The sequence below is a fragment of the Cupressus sempervirens genome, chromosome 1 (assembly GCF_028749045.1).
Source record: "Cupressus sempervirens isolate cs-2001-9-10 chromosome 1, ASM2874904v1, whole genome shotgun sequence".
NCBI lineage: Eukaryota > Viridiplantae > Streptophyta > Pinopsida > Cupressales > Cupressaceae > Cupressus > Cupressus sempervirens.
The window spans coordinates 18,926,419-18,951,860 of record NC_143118.1 but is presented as its reverse complement, the minus strand read 5'-3'; positions in this window follow the sequence as shown (position 1 = coordinate 18,951,860).

Sequence of the window (25,442 nt, the reverse complement as noted above, 5' to 3'; positions counted from 1 at the left end):
TTTAGGTGGTAAGCAACAATCCCTCATCAAACATAGACAACTCATGTGAAAATGTTAAGAATAATGTAGATTTTTTTGGTTTTGCATATGTTGTATTTGATAAGTTATGAAAGATTAATCAAAATAAGGTGGAAGAAGTTATATATGTGATGATGGCTACATTTAAGACCATACCTGTAGATATTTCCAACTCACTACTAAAGAGTCTTTATGAATGAGTTGAGTAGAAGTGGCAGTATAGTTTGGAAACAAAAAGATAGATTAGGGAGACTACACTTGCCAGAGTTATGCCTGATTTGGATAATGCAATGATGACAAAAGCAATGAAAAACTTCAAGGGGATATTTCCCCCCAAATATAGAGCCTTTAATATTTTGAAAAATAACATTGAAGAGGTTGTCCAACAGAGCACCCAAATATGGAAAGTTATCTATGGGTTGACAACAACAAAGCCAAGTGATCAAGTTTCTAAGGAGGTTGGAGATAAGAAAGATGAACAAGGACAAGAAGTCCAATTCAAGGATGGTCATGTGGGAGGTACTAAAATAGCAGCAGTAGTAGAGGCAACAATTGATGATGAGCAACATGATAATTAAAATGTACTAGAGATACAAGTGCTAAGTGCTAGTCCCCCACATGTAGACCAAGTGAGTCACCAGGACTCAATACAAATTAAGGATGTTCATGATAACTCTACTTAGAACATCAATCCCTTAATAGATGAAGACATGAAGAAACTTTTGATTGACTCCACCACTGCAACTAAATTATGTAGCTATCCTATATTGGTGAGAGTAGATGAGATTGAGAAGGAAGAATTGGCATATGCAGGGGAGAAATCACAAGAATAATCCAAAGTGCCCCCTCAATCTACAAAATTTCAAGAATAGAAAAGTGTCACAACTGATACACAAATTTCATTACCCATTATAGTATATCAGGTAAAGGATGTATTGACACCAAATATCAGCACATTAGTGCCAAATCCTTTAATACAAGTAGTATTAACTATTGAGAAGAATGGAACATCAATACACATAGGTTAGGAAGCCATCCTTGTACCTATCTCACAATTGCAAGGTGAAGTTGAAAACAAAGTGAAGGAGAAGGATATGACTGAAGAGTCAATTTTGAATGCTAAGATAGAGGAACAAATTGCTATATAGACCTTGGTTACCTTACCGGCTTTTGTATCACCTCATACTAGTCAAACTCTTAAACAACCAAGTAAAAATGCTACACCCCTACAAACATCAAGGCTTAGTCATAGTACATCTAAGTATGTTGAAGGTACATCTATGAAGATGTAAACTTAGATGAGGTGATTGAACTACCAAAGTTTGGTCTTGCAACAATCACCATAGAACAAATGAGCATTCTATAGGAATTTCTTGAAAGGAAGAAACAACAAGAGTTTCTTAGATGAGAGCATAAGCAAAAGCTTCATAACATCAAAGATATATTTCTTGATGTATTCAGTTTACTAGAGCCAAGTGAAGAAAAGCCAATCATTGAGCAACTAGTCAACATAGTTGATAAGATCAAGGATGAAGAGCTAGACTACAATGTTAAACTATTGGCAATATGGTCAGCTGGATGTCTTGATGGTTGTCATTTATAGAAACATACATTTAGCATTTCATTTATGCATTTTGAGATAGAATTTTTTTAAAGTGTTAGATAGTTTGCAATAGCATAGAGAACATATCTTAAATATATGAACAACTCTTTGAGAGTTACCTAATGCATAGTTAAGAGAGGCTTCATGACACTTTCATGATGATGTGTGCTAGTGTGCAGATGTGTACGAATAGTACAACATAAGTTATGGTTAAAATACCTGTGTGGATATTTAACAGAGCAAAATAGAGCGTATCAGTAAACAAAGTTGTATGGATTGAGGAATTATTTTAGTTACAAAATAATTACTAAGTCATGATGAGCTGACTATATGGATAATAATCCATAAGTTATTTTATATTGTGTCAAACATGTGAAGACATGAAAGCTCATTGTGTAGTAATTTGTGAATGTGTAAGGTATAAGTAAAGATCTTATATTGCTTAGTTGTTGGGAAGTCATGAGATGTTGTAGATGTGATATGAATTATTATGCAAGCCTTATGTGATGCGAGATCTAATGTTTGATTAGAGAAAGTGTGAGTTAAAATAGTAAAGTAGTTTTGTATGTATATCTATTCTTGTGAAGAATTGAATTGTATAATTGCATGTTAGGGTAGTGGGCTCTTCTTGCATACATTGTATTTGATCTACCAAATCCTAATAGGGTTGAGGCTTCTAACAAGGCCTAGTCACCTAATAGGGACTCGAGAAACTATATGTACTTCATAGACTCCTAAAAGGGTCAATATTCTTAACAGGATCCTATTGCTTAGTGAATCATCTAGTGGGTATCATTCTCATCGGGGTTTTCCCTTGGCTGGGGTTTTCCCTAGTTAACAAATAATGGTGTTATGAGTAATCTATGTGCATGGTTATATTTACTATTCAACATTTTTGGTTTAGTTTCACATGCAAGTTATAAAGTAATTAACAATAAATAGTTGTGGGAAAAAGTTTGTAGAATATTGATTCACCCCCCCTCTCAGTATTATCTATTTCTAACAATTGGTATTAGAGCACAATTACTTTGAAGAGGCTTAACAACTTAAGTAAGATCCCAATGAATATGGAACAATTGAAGAAAAACCTAGAAGAAGCTCTTGAGTAGTTTGATCTTCTTATAGAAGAAAGAGACACCTTGAAAGATATATACAAAGATTCAAAAGTGTACATTAGCAAACTAAAAGATGAGATTGATGATCTAAAATCTAGCAAGGAACCATTTGCACAGAATATTGACAATAATGAAGTAGGAGATCTTCAGAAAGAGAATGAAATCTTGAAACATGAACTAAAAATAGTTGAGTCTTAAGAAAAATAGTGGCATTAGTGAACTAGGACTAAAATTTGAGAATTTAGACCTTAGATCCTAGTTAAGTCAAGTTACATCTGATCTAGATACTATCAAGATTGAACATGCTGAGTTAGAAAAGTACAACATTATTTTAAAAGGATAATTGACACAAGCTAAGCAACAATTAAAGAAACTTTATTCTAGTAGTGAGAAGATAGATTGCTAGATATTTCATTAGAGACAATCTTATGACAAGACATGACTACGATATCTGATTGGAGAGAAATCAACCAAGAAAGTTGAAATTAGAAGAGAACCAGATCTGGTTATTAAATCCCCTAAGGAATCTGATCTAGGTAAGGTATAATTAAGCACATCTACTAAAGTATCAAATGAAGTTGACATAATTGATTTGTTAACTAAACCTTATGAACCTAAGATAATAGAGAAAGTTGATAAACCTAAGCAAGTTGGTCCACCCAAGGATGTAAATCATGAGTTCAAAGGTAGATGCTTCATTTGCAATGAAGTTGGATGCATGAAAAGACATTGCACGGGTAAGTCTTTTAAACCTATTACTAATTTTGTAATGAAATAACTTGCACAATAAAAGAAATAATATGAAATATTATATAAATACTTGATAATAACTAAGATTAATAGGCCACTTTGAGGGGCAGCCTCCAAATATCTCCAATGAGAACACACTTCACAATATGATGTTCAAATAAGAATCACAACCTCCTATATATACCTAATTATGCTTAGGTTGAATATATACACAACCCTAAATAACACCTAGGCCGACTTACCTACCTAAATAATAACATAATAATATAATAATGATAACATGACTTAATTAAGGATTAGGATAGCCACAAGTTAACTATTCATGACCCTGTATACACCAATATTAAGGGCATCGCATGCCCCCTCTCTTGAAAGAATCATTGACCTCAATGCTAACCAAGTGTGGATTCTTTTGAATGAACTCTTCATCCTCCCATGTGGGCTCTTCAACTAGTAAGTTCTTCCATTTGATGAGATATTGACTCAGGGTTATGTTCCTTAGCTTCTTTGTGCATGTTTGAAAAATGTACTTTGGTTCCAAAATCATTCTTCCTTCTTCATCAAGTTCTAGTAGTACTATTTGAGTAGGAATATTCTGTCCAATTACCTTCTTCAAACAAGAAATATGAAAAACTGGATGTAGCTTTGTTGTTGGTGGCAACTCAAGCTTGTAGGAAATATTACCAATCTTTTGCATGATTTGGTATGATCGATAATATCTTGGAGAGAAATTATTATTCTTTTTTTGTTGCTTCAATGAGATTTGTTTATAAGACTGCAATCTTAAGAAGATCCAGTCCCCAACTTCAGAATTTCTTTCACTATGATGTTGGTCCAATTGTTGTTACATTCAATTTTGTGCCATAGCTAAATTATCCTTAAGTCCAAAAAGTACCTGTTGTTGATGAAGCAAGTGGCCCTCAACTACCTGAACTCTTGGTGACACTTTTAATGATGATGTGATGGAAGGAGGATGATATCCATAAAGTGCCAAAAATGGAGACATTTTTTATGAGCTATGAAAAGAAGTATTGTACCACCATTCCACAAGAGGTAGCCAATCTACCCATTGAGATTATTTTTCTAAAGTGAAACAACATAGACATCCTTCCAAACATTTATTAACAACCTCAACTTGCCCATTTGATTGAGGATGGTATGAAAAATTGTGAGCCAATTGAGTACCCAAACATGAGAATAAATCTTTCCAAAAGTAATTAGTAAAGATAGGATCATGACCACTAACAATAACCTTAGGTGTACCATGTAGCTTTTGGATATTCTCCAAGAAAACTTTTGCTACTATATTTGTTGCAAAAGGTTGTGATAATGCAATGAAATGTGCATATTTAGTGAGGCAATCAACTACTACCATGATGACATTATGACCTTTAGATTTGGGATGCCCTGTGATGAAGTTCATGGATACCTCTTCCCAATGTTAGCTAGGAATAGATAAAGGCTGCAAGAGACTTGGTGTCTTAATTGTTTCCCCTTATTTCGTTGACAAACCAAACATTCAGCCATAAATTTTTGAACATCACCTTTTAGCCATTCCCAAAAAAAAATTGCTTGACCCTATGATATGTCTTCAAAAATCTTAAATGACCACCAATTGGGGACTCATGTAGTTCTTTGAGAATCTTGTGTTTAAGAGTGGAATTCTTGAAAAGATACAACTGCTCTTTATACCAAATAATATCCCCCTTTAAGCAAAACTTATTTGCACTACTAGGGTCACTTTTTGTTTGCTGGATGAGATTATTTGTTGCAACATCATTTCACCACTCTTCTTTGGCTTCTACCACCCAATTTTCTTGTAATATTAAAAGGGCACATAATAAGGCTTCATCTTTTTCATCCTTCCTGGAAAGTGTATTAGCCACAATATTTTCCTTCCCTTTCTTATATACAATTTCAAAGTCATATCCAAACATCTTAGTGAACCATTTTTGTTGCTCTTCTGACGATAGTCTTTGTTCCAAAATATATTTTAGGCTATCATGATCTATCTTAAACTTAAAGTGTCAACCCCTTAAATAAGGCCTCCATTTTTTAATTGCATGAAGGATTGCTAGCATTTTCTTATCGTAAATAGGTTTGAGTTAATTTTTACCTTTTAATTAATGACTCTCAAAAGCAATTGGTTGACCTTCTTGCATGAGAACTGCTCCTATCCAATTTCTAGAAGCATCACATTCCATAATGAATTCTTTGGTGAAGTCTGGAGTGGCAAGCACTGGAGTTTTACACATAACCTTCTTCAATTGCTTAAATGATACATTAGCAGATTCATTCCAATGAAAAGAATCCTTCTTTAATAGAGTGGTAAGGGGTGCTTCTATACATCCATAATTCTTCACAAATCTTCTATAGTATCCTATCAATCCCAAGAAATCCCTTGGCTTCTTATTAGCTTTTGGAATAGGCCATTCCATGATAGCCTTAATTTTGTTAGGGTCCACCTTTACTCCCTGTGAAACTATGTGTCCCAAATGCTCCAGCTCCTTAAAACCAAAAGCACACTTGATGGCTTAGCATAGAGTTGATGATCTTTGAGTAATTGTAATGCTTGATCTACATGTTGCAAATGTTCTTCCCAAGTCTTTCTCTATAAATTGATATATCATCGAAAAACACAAACACACAATTTCTCAAGAACTTTTTAAAAATGGAATTCATCAAACTTTGGAATGTAGATGGTGCATTGGTAAGACCAAATAGCATCACGAAAAATTCATAATGACCCTTATGAGTTTGAAATATTGTCTTACAAATATCTTCCTCCTTAATTCGAATTTGGTGATAACCCAATCTAAGATCTAACTTGGCAAAATACATAGCTCCATTTAATCTATCTAGAAGATCATCAATGATTGGAATAGGAAACTTATCTTTAATGGTGTACTTGTTGAGCACTCTATAGTCGGGAGACATGCACCAAGTTTCATCCTTCTTGCGCACCATCACAATAGGTGAGGAGTAAGCACTTTAGCTATGCCTGATAATTCTTGCCTCTAACATTTCCTCAAAAGAAAATTCCATCTCACTTTTTTGTATGTGCAAGTACCTATTGTAGAACCAGAATCAGTATGCAAAGAACATTAACAAATAAAGTAAACATTCACAAACCAAAAACTAAATTCACATATATGCTTAGACTAAGAAAGAAAATAAGAAGTGCAAACCTCACGAGAGAAAACACTCCATGCTTTCTTGATTCTGTAGATGTGTCCTTTTGCTGTGGATGTATGCTCAAGATGCTCAAAAGTTGCTTCAATGGAGATGGGTAATGGAAAATTGGTAGCTTTGTGAGCTCTCAATTTGGCATTATAAGGGTATGGTTGATGGCTTTGGTTCTCAAAATAGCATGGTAACTTTAGCTCAAAGATTGTTGATGAAATGGCTTGGGATGGGATTCAATTTATAGGCTAAGGGGTAGAGGGATGGAGGGCTTAGATGCAAGGATGGATGAAGGCTTAAGGAGGGCTAAGATGCACTCAAAGGGGAGCACATGGATTGTGCTTGTTTAGCACCAATGGGAAGGTGACACTTGTCACAAGGAGGATGAGTGTGAGAGGGTAGGGTTAAGGGTTGGTTAAGGGCATGATGAGTGGGGTTGAGTATGTAAGAGGGATGTAAGAGGAATGAGTGTGGAAGAGGGAAGAGTGTGGAAGATGGGTGTAAGAGTCATGAGTGGGCTTGTAAGAGTCTTTATGTTTTGTAAGAGCACTCATGACTTAGTGGTTGGGTTTTTTTGAGGGGAGACTTTGGTTTGGATTAGGAAAGTCTTAAACTTGTTTAAGGAATGTGACAACATTAGGGGGTGGATTAGGCTTGGGTTTAGGATTAGATTAGGGATGTTAGAGATGTGCAAGTGGATGGCATTAATGAGGGTGGGTGAGTTAGTGGCTAAGCTTGGTTAGTATGGGTGGATGGGGTGGATTAGGCTAAATGGAGGATTAGAGATAGGTTAGGTTTTTTTTGAATTTGAGGATTTCATTTATCAAATAGATTTATTTAATAAATGGGGATTTTTGGAATTAGACAGAAGAATAGGATTTAATTGATAAATAATAGGTTATTTGATTTATCAATTAGGACTATAGATGATTAATTAAATTAATCAGCTAGGGGATGGCAAAGGATTAATTAAATAGGAATTTAATTAATGATGCCTTTAGAGATAACTAAATAGGATTACTAAAGCGATGTAATCAAATTTAGGTGTCTACACCTATAAGGCCTAATTTTTGGTGGCTGGCTCCCTAGAACTCGTTGTATGGCATAGTTATGATCCCACTTAGGAGGAAGTCCTTTAGCATATCTCTAAGAATCACTAAGTGATGATTTATTATTGCTTGTAAATTTGGATGAGTAAGAGCATTAGATTAAGAGAATTCTAATGAACATAGCTAGGCCACAAATCCATCTGCACCTTTCTTAAAAAAAAATTGCATTTGATGAGAGCTTACCATCTATGGGGATTTTTCCTTCAATCCCCTTAGCTCCACTACCTTTCCTTTTGATTGAAATCATGTAAATAGTTCTTGGAAGCATCTCAATTATTCCCAATGTAGTAAGCCATTATACTCCCAAAGCAATATCCACTGCACCCATGGATGTTGCATACATTAGGGTATCAAGTTGATAATCTCCCATGGATAATTTGATGCTATGACACTTCCCTAAACAAATAATTATGCCCCCATCTACAACCAAAACCTAAAACTCTGGGGCTAGATATATAAAACAATTTAGAAGAGTCGTCAACTTTTTGTTGACAAAATTATGAGTACAGCCTGAGTCAATCAACACTGTTACTTTCTGCTTCTTTAAGAAACCCACTACCTTGAGAGTTTGTTGTGTACTAAAACCTAAAAGTGCATGAAAATAAAATGATTGGTTGAGAATCATGTGATTCCTCACTTGAATCCCTATCCTCCTCTAATATGGGCTCATCCTCTTCTTCCTCACTTGGACCTTCAATATAGAACAATTTATTTTCAATATATTTATGACCTTGACTATATTTTCTATCACAATTGAAACACAACCCTTTTACTCTTTTCTCCTTAATTTCTTATGGATTTAACCTACTAGGTTGAGGAAGAGAAGCTGTTGAATATCCTTTTTCTCTTGTCACATTAGCCCCTTGCTTCCTAGGAATCAAGAACTTCTCCTTTACCCTGTGCTAATATAAAAGACTCATTTATTGAGCTGGGACAAAACATGTGTACCTCATGTTGAATGTGATCCTTGAGACCACCCAAGAATAAATCATTCAAGTTCTCCTCTGTAATTGTATCCACTCTTAAGGATAGATTTTGGAATTTTTGAATATAATCCTTAACTGATCCTATTTGTTGAAGCTTAGCAAGTTGGCTAAAGAATTTTTTTACATCACACTATTGCTATATTGTTCTTGGAGTTTTTCTGTAAAAATTGACCATGATACACTTTTTCCTCCTATGAATAGAAAGTGAATAATACCAAATGAATTGATCTAGTTCTAGATATAAGGAATCCATCATGACCTTTTATCCATATGGGATTTGATGTACTTCAAAAAAATTCTCAATTCGATTTATCCATGTTAGAGAATCCTTGCCATCAAATTTGCGCATATCCACCTTTGGAAAAAATTTCCTAGATACCATAGGATTAATAAAATTTATGTCATTATTAGTCGACTTGAAGGTTTCACCTTGATTTCTTGAGAGCTCCTTCCTTGTTTCATTTATATAGGTGCTCAACATGCTTTGTATATCTGATATATCTCCTTGTGGGTCACACATATCTTTCTTCACCTCTTCCTTGAACTTACTAAGTTCCTCATTGGGATTACTATCCTTTGTTGCTTCCAAATCTTGATAAGAGGATTTCCCCAATGTGGTAGCATTCTTTTTGCCTCTTGTTGAAGGCTCTGCCATGATGGAAACTAGTATTTCACACAAATGAAATGTAAATTCTTTGATTTATTTATTACTGTAACTTACTAGGGCCAAGATACGCTTACTCAGAAAAAAGATCCAATTCTTTTATAGCTATTTTGTGCCCTTGAGAGAGAATTTTCCTAATTTTGCAATATCTTGATTTTTTTTTTCAATTTCTCCAAGCTTTGAAATTTAGGCTCCTCTAATATATATTCAAAAAAACCAATACAAATTATACTCCAATTCGGCAGGATGTGATTCAGAGATACGAAGATCTCAATAAATTTTGTAGAAGTAGCAATTCTGCAATAATTTGCTCAAATTTTCTCAAATTTGCTCCAATTCCTCTAAATTTTGGACTATAGATTCTTTAATATGGACTTCATAAACCCTTTTAAAATATTTGAAAATTTTCTAAAATCTGAAAGTTATGCTCTTCCCAAAATTGCCCCAATGTTGAGAAAACAAATCTTGCCTCTATGGTGCCAAGATCATGCTTTGATACCACTTGTAATGAAATAATTTGCACAATAGAAGAAATAATATGAAATATTATATAAATACTTGATAATAACTAAGATTAATAAGCCACTTCGAGGGGGCAACCTCCAATATCTCCAATGAGAACACACTTCACAATATGATGTTGAACTAAGACTCACAACCTCCTAAATATACCCAATTATGCTTAGGTTAAATAGACACAACCCTACATAACACCTAGACTGACCTACCTACCTAAATAATAATATAATAATGATAACATGACTTAATTAAGGATTCAGATAGCCACAAGTTGACTATTCATAACCCTATAAACATCAATATTAAGGGAGTAGCAAATTTTTGTTGTAATAATTGTCATGGTTATGGACATAAGGCAGTAAATGTAAGAAACCTAAGTTTGATAGTAATAATGAAAATAGTAGAATGTCTAGGAATACTAACCCTCTAGGTAATGAAAGAGGAGATCACGGGATAGATCTAATGATGGAGAGACATCTAATGGAGAAAGAACTAGTTCGCATGTTACAAGTGTAACAACCTTAGACACAATGCAAGGAATTGCAGAGCACCTTAGATTTAGAATGGAACAAGTCAGAGGAGAAATGCACATGTATGTTAGTTATGCAATAACTTTGGACACACAACAAGATTTTGTAGAATGGACAGAAGGAACTTTAACATGAATCCTAATCTTAGAAGGAACAATAGAGATAACATAAGGAATGAAAATGGAAGTGATAAAAGTCAGAAAGAAGCAGTTAAGGAACATGTTGATGAGTTCAAGGAAGCATTTGTCAAATCTTTTAATCCATAGAGTTCACATACAGTATTGGAAGAACAATACTTTGATGCACCCGATGGAAAGTTGAAGTCACAGATTACTTGTGGCTCATCCTACCTAAATTAAGAAGTTCTAGAAGAGATAGAGCATCAGTTGGTCAAAACTGATGTTAGAAAGTGAGTTAGAGGTTGTGTAGTTAAAAAAAGGTAGAAGACATAGAGAGGAAGCTATGGTTGAGTGTGCAAGTCTTGATATGTTTGTAGAAAGCAAAAATTGAGAAATTGAGTTTACTAGTTTACAAAGATAGTATTTGAATCTGTGGTAGATACACACTTAATGTGCAGTGTGATTTGAAATGATTTAAGGATTGTAAGCAAGATTGAGTGTACCATTTTTTCATGCAAAGTGTCTTAAGAAAATTAAAGAATTATTTGATAGTGAATTGAAGTGTGAAGTAAAGTTTGAGAAGCTAAAAGTTGTAGAAGCCCTAAATCGTGTATTTTTAGCTCCAATTTATTTTAGTATTTACAGATTACCGAGGAATGGCTAGTTAGAGAGTACATTATGTTAGTGATAGACTAAGGTACGAGTTCAAGAAATACCATTTTTTTTCTTTATTAAATGATCCATTAGGTACTTTTTGTAAGTTCCAAAAAATGTGTTGAACGTAGAAGATATTAGAAGTTATGTACATTGTAAGATTGAGAGCATTGGTCATGATGAGATTCACAAAGATTTAAGTGAAATGTGTAATAATGATTTATCCCTAAAATTTAAGTATGTACACCTGGAGGAATTGAATTTAGTAAAGTATATATTTTATATAGAATTTGACAATAATGAATTGACCCGAATAATATTGAGTAGGGTACACGATGATATAGTTTGGTTAGATGATGCACAAGTTTTTATTGACAATGACTTGATTCACAAGGTCACAGGATTAAGCAATGAAGGTTGTAATCCCATTAATGAGAAAAATATAAGGAATGGTTGAGATGAATATGAAAACAAAGTTCGACAGAAAAATATGAAGTTTGAACCTATTCAGAATAAAGGATTTAAGTTGTTAACTAAGATATTGTGGTACAAGTTGAACCATGGATCAAGGGTCAACTCAGTACTAGTTGGATTTATTCATGCAACATATGTAACAGAAATTAAAGGAAGAAAGGTCAAATTATGTGAAATCATTAGAATGCAATTGTTGGATAACATTGCAATAATGAAGAAAACTAAGCATTTAGTATTCAGATTTGAGTCTCTATTAACTCATATATTCATTTATGTTGCAAGAAAGTTTCCCAAATTAATAAATTGGGATAACAACGAGTGCGCAATGAAGTCAGTGACAATGGTATAGATCAAAGCTTGAGAATGTCAGAGATAATGACATAGATAGAATGATGATGAGTTTTCAATCTGAGAGGAAACTGAGGTATAGGCTACCTCATTTTATCGTGGAAAAGTACAAGGATGATTTATGCTTCATGGTGGAAAAAAACTACACCTACACAGAAGTAGTCATTCCCAGAGTGAAATTCATTGAGCCTATGAGCTATGAGATAAGTGTAGAGCTAATAGAAGGGTATGCACAGATCACACTCGAATTTGAGTAGGACACAGAGTACCCTAGATGGGGAACCTATGAGGAGAGATCAAGAATAGTTCAATCTGAACTATATAGTAAAGAGAACAAGAAAAAGGTTGAAAAGGAGATAGATTATATTCTCAAGGAATCTAGCATGATAAGGGAAGAGCTTAATGATATTAAAGAAATTGCATTGGATATGAAGGCTTGGTCAAACTAAAGTGTTGGTAACAACTTCCATTATTGTGGTAGGACCTTCCGAAGGAGTAATAGTGGCACAACCTTGTGCACAAGCTCCTATTGCACTTTATGCAGCAGTTGTGCAAGTGCAACCAGTAAGAACTAGACATGAACATACTAAGAGGCAACTAGAGGTGGAAGCACCTACTTTGCAGAGGAAATCAAGAAGATTGGTAAAGGTTAAGCAAGAACTTGCACCACAAGCAAAGTAAAGGGTCAAGAAGATTGCCAATAGACTAGTAAAGAGAAGAAAGACTATGCAGATAAGAAAATTTGAGAGTTTAGAGGATGACATTGAAGATAACCCTGTTAAACTAGATGCACAAAAAGAAAGGACAAGAGCAAGCAAGAAATCATGGAAACCTAAGGTAGAAAATTTGAATATGCAGATTATAAATGATGATAATTTTGTTTAGTTAAATACATATTACAATATGTACAGTAGTATGGATAGAAGACAGTTGGAGAATGTTGTTATAAGAAATATGATTTTGAAGAATAAAAGGTTTGAGAGTATACAAAATAAGATTCTTGAAGACCTATACAATAGGTTGGTTAATAGGAAGAAAAGGGTATTAGAAGAGGTTCTAAACATAAGGATCACATCAATAAATAGGTAATGTGATGTTGGATCAAAAGAGGAGTCAAACAAAGTTTTGAAGGGTATTGAACCCTTGTCGAGGAACAAAAGTAGAGCAATTCTTCTGATGGAAGGCAATTATGAGAAAGTTAGGTAAGAAACATAAGAGGCTATAATAAAATATGTGTCCTCATTACCTAAGGTGGGTGCGTAGACCAAAGCTGATAGTCTAGAATATGTACATGCAAAAGAAGATGAAGAGGAGACACAACATGCACTTTCATCACCTCACATTGTTATGCGTACTAAATCCATGCAAGTGGATAGTATGCACATAATAGTAGATGTCAAAGAAAAACCCTTTATTTCATTTGGCCAATCTATTATTGGCAATATCACTGCATACAATAGCTTAGTAGTCTGAAGGAATTGAGTCGCAGTTAGAAGCTACCAAGTTATTGCCAGAGCAAACCGAGTCTAATGGACATGAGTCATAAATAGTGGGACCTGAGCTTGATATAGAAGATCATGAAGAGGTTAATGGAACAAATTCCAAATCCAAAGTACTTGTATTAGAAAGATATGTTAGAAGGCACCATGCACTTGATCAAATCATTAGAGACAAGTTAGATAGAAAAATGATAAGAAACAAATTGAAAGGTACATGTTCTCTTGCTAAATTTGAACCTAGAAATGTTAAAGATGCTTTAGATAATGAAAGTTGGATTGAAGCTATGAATGAATAAATAGAAAAGATAGAGAAGAATAAGAATTGGACTCTCGTTCCTAGACCAAAGGATAAAAATGTAATTGGCACAAAGTGAGTTTTCATAAATAAGCTAAATAAAGATGGAGAAGTTTATAGAAACAAAGCAAGATTAGTTTGCAAAGGTTATTCTCAATAAGAAGGTATTGATTATGGTGAAAAATTTTCTCCTGTTGCAAGATTAGAAGGTGTTAGAACTTTAGTAGCATATGCAACATATAGGATTTAAATTTTATCGAATTGACGCAAAATCTGCATTCTTGAATGGAATTCTTGATGAGGAAGTCTACATAGAACAACTTGAAGGTTTTGTAGATCCTAGCAAAAGAGATATGGTCTAAAAATTACACAAAGCATTGTATAGTCTAAAGAAAGCTCCCAGATCTTGGTATGAAAGACTTCATAACTACTTCATAAAGATTGGTTTTCAAATAACAAATGATAACATCAATCTATACATAAAAGAAGAACTAGACAAGAAGATTGTGTTGGTAGAAATATTTGCGGATGACACTTTATTTACATGAAATGATGACTTATGCAAGGCATTTTCAGTAGATATGAGTAAAGAATTTGAAATTTCTATGTTTGGAGAGATAAAATTCTTTGTTGGATTGCAGATCGAACAGAAGAAAGATTGTATCTACATTACTCAATCCAAATATATCAAGGAGATAGTAAAGAAGTTTGGAATGGAAGATTCAAGACTAGTTGGAACACCTATGTCTATTCGACATAAGATTTCCAAAAATGATGATTCTAAAGAGGTAGATCATACCACATACATATCAATGATTGAAAATTTGCAATATGTAGTGCACACAAGGCTTGATATTGCATTAGCAGTTGGTATGGTGGCAAGATTCTTAGCAAATACCAAAGAAAACCATATGATATAAATCAAGAGAATTATGAGGTATTTGAAAGGTACTAAAGAATATGGGTTATGGTACAAAAAGGAAGGCAATTTCGATTTGAAAGCATTCACAGATGTTGATTGGGTAGGAAGTGTTGATGACAGAAAGAGCACTCGAGGTGGAGCATTCTTTCTTGGTAAAAGACTAGTGTCTTAGACAAGCAAGAAATATAATTGTATTTCTCGATCCACAATAGAGGAAGAATATGTGGTAGTAGTAGTTAATTGTTCAAATATTGATTGGTTCAAACAAGTGTTGGCAGGTATGAAGATATAAATCAAGGATCAAATGGTTATCTTCTGTCATAACACCAATGCAATTAATATATCAAAGAATCCTGTGATGCATAACAAAACAAAGCACATTGTTATAAAATATCATTTTTTGAGAGAATTGGTACAAGATAAAGAGGTAAGATTGGAATATGTGAATACTAAAGAGAAAATTGCAGATATATTCACTAATCCATTATCTAAGGATGTATTTTTGTATCTTAGAGGTAAGTTAGGGGTCATTCCCTTATTTGAAGCTCACTAAATGAAGCTTAGTGATGCATCAACTAGAACATGTTGAAGATTAGTTAGTTGATGTAGTATTGACAAGGGCACAATGCAAATGAACTAGTACATGAGGTACATTGATATTCATAGAATATTGTCTTTGGCATGACATGTCAAAGAGGGAGAACTTTTCTATCATTGTCTCACATAAATTTTATCACTTCTAAAGATGACAAAGAGGAATAACTTGGTTTGATATTGAAGAAATTTTTTTGCTAACAGAGGAAGAAACTAAAGGCAGAGGGAGTTTACGATGATATAGGGAGTTCTTATGGATGATAATTAGAATGAAACTAAGGACATGTTTCTTACTTTATTCTTTCTCTAAAATGTAGTTGTGTTATGACATGTTCCATTGCCATCAATGCCAAATAGAGAGATTGTTGGAAATAATTGATTAATTGTGTATTGTCTTTGATGTTACATAAAATATCATATCACTTCCAGTTAGTGTATGTTGAGCTTACTCAGGCATTGAAGATAGTTTCCTGTGTCTTCCAAGAATTCCAAAGTTTTCCTAGTTTAGAAAATAGTGTCTACCAAGTTCACTCAGTCGTTAAAGGAAAGTTTGCAGAAGTTGAGTGTTAACCAAGCTCGCTCGGTCAATGAAGGAAATATTGAATGAAACTAGTGTTTATCAAGCTCAGTCAGTTACCAAAGGAACTTTGTGAATATGCAATGTTAACCAAGTTCACCTAGTTAACACAAGAAATTCATTGTTGCGTTAGTATCTACCAACCAGGGTCAGCTAACGAAGGATTTTCCATATTGAGTTCAATTGAATTTTTTTTGGTTCTAGCCGACTGAGAAGATGAATCTTAATTATTCTAAGTTGTACTCAAGATAACTTGACATTGTGTAAGATATAAATATAAGGTCAAGTTGAGGATTGAATGTGTAGAACATAATTGAAGATTTGACAATGCTTAGCGGAAGCGAATTAGAAGGATAAACAATATATCCTTGTTGAGCTGCAAAGATACATTCGATCGAGAAGGATCAAGTATACAACCTAGAATTGAGATATGTAATCAGCAATTCAGTTGCATTAGAAATTAGGTCATCTCATTGTTACTCTCTAACCATTGTAGCAGTGATCTAAATCTCTTAATCAATTTGGCTTAACAACTATTTGTAAATCCTCTAACAAGGTGGCATTTCTAGATTGAATTGTCTAAAGACCTATAACAAGGTCACTCCTAATAGGGTGATTAAATCCTCTAATAGGGTCACACCTAGCAATGTGTTTTTTAACGTTTAATAGGGTTGGCTCCTAATAGAGCTCACTTCACAAGAGTGAAAATCTGTAACTAGTTGCAATTGGTGGTTTTTCCCAAATTGGGTTTCCATGTTAAATCTTGGTGTCAATTATGTTCATGCTATGAATCTAAGTTAGTGTAAGATTAATCACAGATAATATCTTAAGACTTTCATGATAAGAATTTGCTGAGCTATTTTAGTGTTTACCGAGTTACAACATTTTCTAGTGTAAACTGAGTGCATGTGTGTTTGTTGAGTTACAAAAAAATATAGTATAAATAGAGTCTTGATTTGTACTGAGGTCTAAGGGATATGAGATTTATTTTATGGTAATTAATTCACCCCTCCCCTTTTAGTTACTCCTCTTATATTTCCAACAATATGATGAGGAAGAAGATAAGAAGAAGGAAAAACAAGAAAAGAGGAAACAAGAAGTAGAAGAAAAGAAAAGAAAAGAAACCGAAGAAAAGAAAAGAAAAGAAACAAAGGAAAATAAATAGAGAGAAGATGAACAAAGGAAGAAGAAAGAAGAAGAGGAGAAGAAGAAGAAATAAGAGGAGGAGGAGAAGAGAAAAGAAGAAGAAGAAAAGAAGAGGAAAGAAAAAGAAGAGGAGGAAAGGAGAGCAGAAGAGAAGGAAGAAGAAGAGATGAGGAAGAAGGAAGAGGAAAAGTAGAAAGAAGAGGAAAAGAAGATTAAGGCTACTGTGACCTCAGTAGTATCAGTGTTTGGAACATCAACAACAGTACCTATTCCATTTGATGATGAAGATCAGAAAGAACTAAAGGGCACCTTGAGAAAATTGTTTGATAAAAACAAATATCTAAAGTCTTTGGAGAAGACTCTTGCTGAAGTCTTGGAATGGATGCAGAAGATAATTTCCACAGCTATAGAAAATCCAAACTTGTAGTAAAAAGTGATGGTGAAGAAATCTGATAAGGAATTCACAACTTTACCTGAGGTAGCTTCAACACAAGCTCAAGTTACTCATGATGCAACTCTATTTAAAATAGTATGCACCAATGTGTGCAATGATATGAAGGCACTTGATAGAAACATCGAAACTAAGATAGTGTATTAATGAAGGTAAGAATTTGTTTGGATAGTGCACAATGTCTTACAATTACTTATCAGATTTTGATGAAAATATATAAGGCCATTTGAGTGAGCTTTAGTTACTCATGACAAAATTATAGCATCTAGAGGTTAGAATTAAAGATTCTGAATTGAAATTGAGAGGATCCACAATGCTATCAGAAGAATTTAGTCTAAAAATAATAAGGTATTAAGGAGATTCTCTTCTCTCATATAATATTTGTCACCCAAAGTTGTCATTTTGCAGAGACAGTTGGACGAATCTCTTACAACGAAGAATTCCTATGAAAATTTTGCCTATACTGACTTGAGCGCAGTTGAAGTGGCATCTTATGCACTTTGTGCACTCATTAGCATATAAGATATAGTCAATGGCAACTAGAAGAAGGACATAGATAGGATGAAGATTGATTTTGCAGATTGTATATCCAGAATGATGAATTGATCATTAGCAAGCAGCAAGTTTTTGTGATACAATTTTTTTTGACACCTTTGTCATTGATGTCAAAGGGGGAGTATTATGTAGAAAATTGTATAGATGTAATGATAGATGTAAATATATATCTAAGGGGGAGCTTATGTATGTACCAATATAAATGAGTGATAAGGAATGTAATGATCCATCAAAACATGAATAAAATTATTTTGTTTTGAAGGCAAGTTTTGTAGTTACTTTTATGTGTTTTTGTTATGACATCAATTTGGGACTTAGTTAATTTTCCCAAATGTTTCCACCAATGCCAAGGGGGAGATTTTTGAAAATATGGTTAGGTATATGTCTTGATGGTTGTCATTTATGGCAATATACATTCAACATTTTATTTATGTATTTTGAGATAGAAAATTGTCTAAGTGTTAGACAGTTTGCTGCAATATAGAGAACAAATCTTAAGTATACAAACAAATCTTTAAGAGTTAGCTTATGTGTAGTTAAGAGAGGCTTAATGACACTTTCATAATGAGGTGTGCCAATGTGTAGATGTGTACAGATAGTATGGTGTAAGTTATGGTTAAAATACTAGTGCGAGAATTTAACAAAGCATATCAATAAATAGAGTTGTATGGCTTGAGGAATTATTTTGGTTAAAAAATAATTACTAAGTCATGATGAGTTGACTATATGGATAATAATCCATAAGTTATTTTATATTACGTCAAATTGACTATGTAGTAATTTGTGAATGTGCAAGGTATAAGTAAAGATCTTATATTGCGCACTTATTGGGAAGTCGTGAGATGTTGTAGATGTGACTCAAATTATTATGCGAGCCTTATGTGATGTGAGATATGATATTTGATCAGAGCAAGTGTGAGTTATAATAGTAAAGTAGTTTTGTATGTGTATCTATTTTTATGAAGAGCTAAATTGTATAATTACATGTTAGGGTAGTGGGCTCTTCTTGCATACATTGTATTTGATGTACCAACTCCTAATAGGGTTGAGGCTTTTAACAAGGCCTAGTATCCTAATAGGGACTCAAGATACTATATGTACTTCATAGACCCTTAATAGGGTCAATATCCTTAACAATATCCTATTGTTTAGTGAATCATCTAGTGGGTATCATCCCCACTAGGGTTTTCCCTTGGCTAGGGTTTCCCTAGTTAACAAATAATGGTGTTACGAGTTATCTTTGTGCATGGTTATATCCAAAATTATTGGTTTACTTTCATATGAAAGTTATAAAGTAATTAATAATATATAGTTGTGGGAAAAAGAGTTTGTAGAATACTAATTCACCACCCCTCCCCTCTTAGTATTATCTATTTCTAACATAAAATTCTAGAATGGTCTGAAAAGAAGGTTCACTCTAAAGTTCTTGGAAATCTTTCTAGTGCTATTGCACTAAGACAAGTTTACTTAGCAACCAAAAGGGAGGATGTGAAAAAGATGTTGGAGAATATATTTTATCTTTACACAAAACTTTGTGATGTGAATTTATTCACACAAGAAGTATAGAGGGCTATTGACTAACTATAAGGAGATCTACAGCCCACAGGTAAAACATTGAAACTATCTCTTGGTCAAAGTCAGACTCATTTTTAGAGACTACTATCTATTCAAGGTAAGCTAGCCCAACTACAAACACAAGATGCAAACATAAGGGCTACATTGATTAGTATCCAGTCCATGTTGACCCCGTGCATGGAAGTATTGCATAAGGAACTAGCCTTCACTGAAATAATGATGAAGAAAGATAATAAACTTTCAGCACATTATGGCCTTGCTGACCTTGTTGCCCAGGTAGATGTTCAATGCCGCTCTCTAGATGTAGTATGCCATAACTAAGATGCAACATTGAACATAGTTATGGAGGTCCACAAAACATTTTTGGATAAACACACTATCAATGTACCACCCAAATGACATAAGTGTCAAAAAAGGGGATTATAAGGTTTTTGCAATGAAGGGGAGTACAATTTTGAGTTAAGGGGAGTACTAATGTAGAAATAGGGAACAACAAAAGATCACACACTTACTTAATAGGAGTACCAAATTAAATTGTAGAAAGGAAATACAAACTCATGGGGAGTTATTAAATTTTGGTGCAATAAGGTATGATAGTTAGGTCACCAATTTTGCCAATTTTGTAATTTTTTATGCAAGCCGAGTAATGTATACAGATTATCTGAGTTATGCACATAAGTTAGGTTGTATATGCATAACAAAGTGTTTTTTCCACTCATGTCAAAGGTGGAGATTGTTGATCTCATTTTGGTTTTGAAAATATAGTGACAAAACACTTAAGCCATTACATAATAGAACTCAGTATGTGCTGAGTAAGTAGAGTATGTCGAGCAATATACATAGTTAGTGTCGAGCACCAACATGTGCTAAGTAGATGGTATGTGTTGAGTCAATCAAGTGATAAGAAAGTCATATATGTTGAGTGATTCAGTGTCGAGTAAAATAGTGGATGTCAAGTTATTCAGGAGTCGAGTTACAACATTAAGGATATAGTGAATGTCGAGCATTAGAGCTTTCAAGTGTTGAGTAAACAATTTTTGGCATAGTTGTTCATAATGACACAAACTCCTATGTAAACCATTTTTGGGCTAACTTGAGGGTTGTTTTAGGATTCTAGAAGATATATACAAAGGTATATTGAGAATCCCTATGCAATATAGGAAACCAATCAGAATAAGGGATGTATTAAGTGGCAAAATGGATGAATCAAAATCATTGATTCCTACCTAACCCTAGCTTACCTAAGTCTCCTTAAGAAGGGAAAATCCTAAAGAGTTTGTGTGTGTAGATGAGAAGAGAAGGGTGAATGCTAAGTGCAGAGAGAGAGAGAGAATTCATGGTGACTAAGGAGGTTGTGAGAGAGGAATGAATTGCATAATTAGTTAAAGGAGAACAAAACAAAGTAGAGAGAGGACAAAAGAGATACATCTAATCAGGAGGATCAAGTACACATTAGGAAAGAGGAGATCTGATATCTAGCAGAGAGGTACTAACTGAAAGATCAATGCTGAAACATTCTAACAGCAAAAATCTCTTAATAGAGTAGCCTTGATAGGTTTCAAGTTCTAACAAAATTTTGTAAAATCTCTTAACTGAGTGCTTACTTTATTGCGAGTTTAAGTCCTCTAACAAGGCACACTTTTAACAGGGTGTTGAAATCCATTAATAGGGTAAGATTTAACATTTTTTTTGTAAGCCTTTAATAGGGTATACCTTTCACAGGGTAGATTAGTGTTTATGGTCAAACAATTATAACCTTGATTGGATACACTTTACAACTATAGTAGTGAAGATTTGTGGGTGTCATCCCCACCCCAATTTCACCTTCTCATTAGAGGGTTTCTGGGTAACAAATTTATTATGTTATGTGCTATTTGTTTCATGCTATGGATGAACATGTGTAGTTAGCTATTTCAATTTACATGCTAAATTGTGAGATGGATGTGTGGTGAATGTTTTATGGTTAAAGTTTTGAAGTTACCCCCCCCTCCCTCTCAGAGTTTTCTTTCACATTGTTATTTCCAGTAGAACTATCACTATCACTCCTTACACATTTTCCTTTTTTTTTCTAAGGACCAATTTTGACTTAAATGCAGATTCAATAGCAGCAGCTGCCTAGTTATCAAAGTTAGATATTTCAAAAGTAGTAAGTTTACCAATAATACTTTCAAGGTCAAAGTGTTACTTGGTGCCCATATTTGTTATTGAATTGCAAAGACTCTAATGACACAAATAGGGAGTAAATTCCTGAATACCTTTCTTATCACAATTTCATCTTTGATTTCTCCATTTGCACCATGAATAGAATTAACAACGTTCTTTAACTCTTGTGTAGTATTGAACTATATTCTCACCTTCCATCAATCTCATGTCATCAAATTTTCCTCTTAGGCTTTCTGATTTGGCTCTTAGGACATTGTCATCACCTCCATATATGGTCTTCAATTTGTCCCACATTTTCTTTGCATTGTTGCAGTATTTTAGGTCATCAAACTCAGAATAGCTTAGAGTTGAGGCAATCTAAAATATTGCTTGGTTATGTTTTAGCTTTAAAAAAAAAAAAATTTAGTTGTTCAACAGTCAAAGGAGTAGTTGTTATATTTACATATTCATTGTCCAGAAAATTGACAACATCATAGATACTAGATATGTGCAACCTCATCAAGGTTTCCATGTTGAAAAGTTCTCCTTATTTAGCTTGGGTACATCTTTCTTGTGAGTCATGACCTTTATCTTTAAGTACCTTCAAACTTACCTTTGTTAACACTTAGCTTGGATACCAATTTTTAGAAATGTTTATATTAATTGGGGGGCGGGGGGGGGGTGGGGGGGTGGGGTTGAATCAGTTACTCAATGTCCTTAAGTACCATTTGAATAATTAAACAATAATTTTTTTTAATATAATGCTTATCCTATTGTTTCTAATCTTTACTATAAAAAAAAATTATTGTTCCAAATATAACATGCTTTTCTGAATATAAAATGTAAAAAACCCAATTTGACATTAGGACTTTTACGTGGAAATCCAATTTGGGAAAAAACATAAGTAACATGTCACCATATTTTACTCTTTTGAATTGAGTTTTATTAGGAGCCAACCCTGTTAAAGGTTACAATACACACTATTAAATGTGACTTGGTTAGAGGATTTAACCACCCTATTAGGAGTGGCCTTGTCAGAGGACTTTGATAATTCCACTTAGAATGCCATCTTGTGAAAGGATTTACATAGACTTTTAAGTCATTCAAATTACTATTAGGTCAACCTCTATTAAAAGGATTTCAATACAAACTGTTTACAATGATTAGAAAGAAAATAATAGGATTTCAATTTTTGTGAAATAAATACAACTCACTTTGTAAGTTCAAATATCTATTCGGTTTAGGTGTTGATTCACTAGTAAGCTCTTCACTATCATCTCTATTCTTGATTCTCTCAGCAACCCTTCAAGTAATTAGTCTTCCCCCTTCATCAAAACTTAAGCCTTCTTTCTCAATTTTTTCTTATCACTATCAACAACCTCTCTACAAGCTTTCTCCTTCAGCTTCACATTCACTCACACACTTGTGCATTTCTAATCCACCTTTGTATATATGTGCCTCTCGCAAATACTAGCACTTCTCGATTCTTTGTTTGGCTTTGTACCTCTTTAAATAAGAAATTCTCACTTTACCATTTTCCATAATCACCATAGATCTTAGGGTTTACTATTAGGTTCAACATGATTCATTGTATCTATTTATCTTCTTGATCTTCTTCTAGAAACTTCTCTAGAATATGCTTGTTAGGTATTTACCTAATCCTCGCCTTGAATTTAATATTCCAACTCATCAATATTATCTTCAACATGGTTTACATCTCCCAAAAAATCAACTAATTTTGTTGAAGATCATGATTTGTTCCAATTCATATTCAACAATATTACTCGACAATCACTATGTTTTGACCCTCAGTCATCACTTAATACTCAGAGGCTATTAAACGTTTTGTCTTGGCATCGACTAACTTGCTCAGTTGATATTGATGCTCAGTCAACACTAGATTTTATTGGCACTAACTGTGGCTTGGTTGACACTAGCATCACTTGGCATTCCTTTGCCCTTTTCTCTATTGCTCAACTTGGCTTAACTTCCTTGACATAAACAATCACTTTTCTTTATCAAATTCTATCTAATCAAATGTCCGTTGTAGCTTCCTTTTCATAACTCAACCTTTCCTTTAGGTGCTATTGTTATGAGCAATTTCTCAAAGCCTCTTCATCAATCAAATATATATGGCATTTAGATTAGGTAGCAATATGCCTCATCAATATATTTGACATTAATGACAAAACAATAATTATTCCAATTGTAATTTTCCAACAATAGACAACTTAGGCTTAGAGAACAACAATCTCCCCCTTTTTCATTAGTGGGAAAAACACTTTCTCATGACATAACTTTCTGTGCAAAAAAATAATACTGCTCCTAATACTGTAATTTGGTCTACAAAAATGAAATCTTTTCTATACAATATGTACACATATATTTCCCCTTCCTATTTTTAGACATTTCTTCCCTTATTTCCCTTTTGATATATATCTTAATATATTTCCCCCTTGTTTTTGTCATTTATGGAATGGGGTGTGTTGGGGCTATCTTGTAATTATCAAAAAATATTTGTTGAGTAGCCAAAATTGCTTCAAGTCCTTTAGTCCATCTGTCTTGTGCAGATTCCATGACTTGAATATGAATCTCTAGCTTGAAAACTATAAATTAAGCTCTCAATATTTGAAAGATGTGTATTTTTCTTCAATAGACTCTAAGCTATAGACAATTCCTTTTGAATAATCTCCAAATATAGTAAAAGAATGAATTGAATAGAAATCAATTTGGTCCTCATGCCACTATCTCTAGCTAGTAACTTGGCTAACCTCTACTGACCAAATGTTAACTTATTATATGAAGGTGAGCTTGAACTTGCATCCTTGCTCAATGAATGTGAACATGTCTTCATATCTGCCTGAATAATATCAATTGATCATTGATTCTCTAATGTGAAGAGCACAATATCACAAAGCTTCATGTATAAAGAATGAATAGTCTACAAAAATTCTTCCATCTATTTGACTAGATTAGAAAGTTTTACTTGTCTATGTACAAGTTCCCTAGAGACTTTCTCCACAAATTTGTGCTCAAACTTTCTCTCTGACCATTGTATCAATTTATCATTGATCTCAATATCATCGTTTTGAACTTTGTCAACTATATATACTGACTGATCTAAAATTAGATGTTGGCTATTAACATCAATGATTCCAAATCCATCAACAAAAATGTCTTAGATATTATGTAATACCTTTTTTTTTTGCTCTCTTCTTAGTTGTTCGTGCTTTTCCTTATGGGTTGACAAGGTTTGCAATTCCTTCATTTTTTCCAATGTCAAATTGTTTAGGTCATATATGGGTAAAGTGATTACCTCATCTAGACTTGCTGACTCCTTTGTCATGTCATCTGATTGTACCACTAGCTAATATTGAGGGGTTGTATCACTGGGTAGTGATAACTACAATTGTTTACCCTTTACAATCGATCTAGAAACCTGTATATGATCTCATTGAGTAGACATAACCTGGTGTTCATGTGTAACAATTGATATCTTAGTTGAATTAGTACTCGAATGTTGTATAAGAGGTTTGGTAGCCTCTTGATCTTTGAGTTTCTCTCCTTCATTTGTCATTTATTTTTCTTTCTTTTGTTCAGCCTTTTCAACTATT